Source organism: Sorex fumeus, unplaced genomic scaffold (genome assembly GCF_029834395.1).
Source record: "Sorex fumeus unplaced genomic scaffold, SorFum_2.1 ptg000010l, whole genome shotgun sequence".
NCBI lineage: Eukaryota > Metazoa > Chordata > Mammalia > Eulipotyphla > Soricidae > Sorex > Sorex fumeus.
The window spans coordinates 11053973-11056541 of NW_026606067.1; the positions used below are offsets into that span (position 1 = coordinate 11053973).

The 2569-nt window shown below is 44.7% G+C and overlaps 1 pseudogene; it reads left to right on the forward strand.

Moving 5' to 3' along the window:
* Nucleotides 1-536: 536 nt before the first annotated feature.
* LOC130020244 (uncharacterized) lies at nt 537-635 on the forward strand (annotated as a pseudogene).
* Nucleotides 636-2569: the final 1934 nt, after the last annotated feature.

Consider the following 2569-nt stretch of genomic DNA (forward strand, 5'->3'; position numbering starts at 1 on the left):
ACATAGTACTCCATTGTGTAAATGTACCAAAGTTTATTTAACCAGTCATCTGTTCTCAGGGACTCAGGTTTTTTCCAGATTCTGGCTATTGTAAAGAGTGCTGCAATGAACAAACAAGTACAAATGTCACTTTGACTATACTTTTTGGCCTCTTTGGGATATATTACCAGGAGTGGTATTGCTGGGTCAAATGGGAGCACAATTTCTAATTTTTTGAAAATTGTCCATACTGTTTTCCAAAAGGGCTGAACCAGATGGCATTCCCACCAGCAGTGAAGGAGGATCCCTTTCTCGCCACATCCGTGCCAGCACCGGTTGCTTTTGTTCTTGTGGATGTGGGCCAGTCTCTGTGGTGTGAAATGATATCTCATTGTTGTTTTGATCTGCATCTCCCTGATGAATAGTGATGTGGAGCATTTTCTCATGTGCCTTTTAGCCATTCAGATTTCTTCTTTGCGAAAGTTTCTGTTCATTTCCTCACCCCATTTTTTGATGAGATTGAGTGTTTTCTTCTCGTGGAGTTCAAGCAGTACCTAGTACTTGCTTCGGCAGCACAAATACTAAAATTGGAATGATACAGAGAAGATTAGCATGGTCCCTGTGCCTTGGAGGATTTTTAGGGGTGGTTGGGTTTTGGGGGATGGTAGGGCAACTAGGTTCATTGGTGGTGGGGAATGGGCACTGGTGGAGTGATAGGTACTTGATCATTGTATAACTGACACACAAACATGAAAGTTTATAAGTCTACAACTGTACCTCATGATCACTTGATCACTTGACTTCCCGTTAATCATCGATTTGCTCAAGCAGGTGCCAGTAACATCTCCATTTGTCCCTGTCACGTGCTAGTGTAACCCAATGGCATCTGTTCACTCTAGGAACATGAAGAGTCTCAAACCTATCGTTTATGATCTTGATGAAGAAGTCTAACCATCTAGTAGGTGGGCGGCCACGCGGTCTTTTGACATCCCATGGAATCCAGTCGGTAACAGCTCTAGTGCAGTGGTCATCTTTAAATCTCATTACGTGACCAGCCCATCTGACTTTTGACACCTTGGCAAACGAGAAAGCGTCCCTAATTCTTGATCGTCGACAGAGGTCGGAACTCCGGATTCTTTCTCATTTGAGTGAAATGTGATATTCCAAGCATATCTCTTTCAATTCCTCTTTGGGAGACCCGAATAGCATTTTCATCCTGTTTGCATAGGGCCCAGGTCTCTGAGGCATATGTTAATGCAGGAAGAACAGTGGAATCAAAGAGATGTGCCCGGAGCCGGAGGTTCTTCGTCCTCTTAGCTATTTCTTTGACGCTCTTGAAGGCGTTCCAAGCCGCTCTCTTCCTCCTGCGCAGCTCTGGTGCCAAGCCATTTATCATGTTGACTTCTCGACCTAGGTACACATAGCTGTTGCATTCGGAGATGGTCATTCCATTGAGAGCAAATGTGGCATCAGGAACGAAGCTGCTTCTCATAAACATTGTCTTCGTAAGATTCAGCTGTAGTCCGACCTTTCCATACTCAAGGTCGAAGTTGGTCAGCATTTGTGCCACTTGGCTAATGTTTGGTGTTATTAAAACAATGTCATCAGCAAAGCAGAGGTGGGGTAGTTGCCGACCATCTATCTTCACTCCCATTCCTTCCCATTCCATTCATCGCATGATGTTCTCGAGGGTGGCACTGAAGAGTTTCGGTGAAATGGTATCACCCTGCCGAACCCCTCTCTTGACATCAATGATTACTTCTCTGTAAAATCGTGAGATCCTGGTAGTGAATCTGTAATATAGCTCACGGAGGATCTTGATGTATTGAGCTTGAATGCCCTGATTGGCTAGGGCTTCAATGACTGCTTCCATCTCAACAGAATCAAAGGCCTTCTTTAAATCAATGAACTTTAGACAGAGTGGCATCTTGAACTCCTGAGAAACTTCAATGAGCTTGGTTATTGTGTGGATATGGTCGATGGTGCTGAATCCTTTGCGGAACCTGGCTTGCTCACATGGTTGTCCTTCACCTAGTGTTCTGCCAATCCTATTTAGGATGACTCGAGTAAACAACTTGTACATGACAGACAATAGGCAGATCGGGCGATAGTTGCCAATATCATGGATGTCTCCCTTCTTGTACAGTAGTACAGTCCTGCTGGTTTTCCACTGGGATGGAACCTTGCATTCAGACAGTTAGCATGCGAAGAGCTGAGCCAGCATATTGATGAGTACTGATGGCAGGTTCTTCAGGTGTTCAGGTCTGACCTTGTCTGGGCCGGATGCTATTCAATTCTTTACTGAGGAAATGGTGTGTTGGATTTCAGAAGGGAGAACATTGGGAACGACATATCCATCCTGTGGAATTTGGTATGTTGGAAAGTGGGCATGGCTATCAAAGAGATTTGAGTAGAAGTCATGGATAATCTTCTCCATTGCCATTCTGGAAGATGTGATAAATCCATCAGGATGTTGGAGGGCAGTCATCTTGGTCTTGTAGTTGGCGAAGGACAGGTGGGCGTTATGAATACTTTTCCCGGCTTCTGCTGCATCTACCAGCACTTCTGCTCTTCTCTCTTTGCGGTCTTC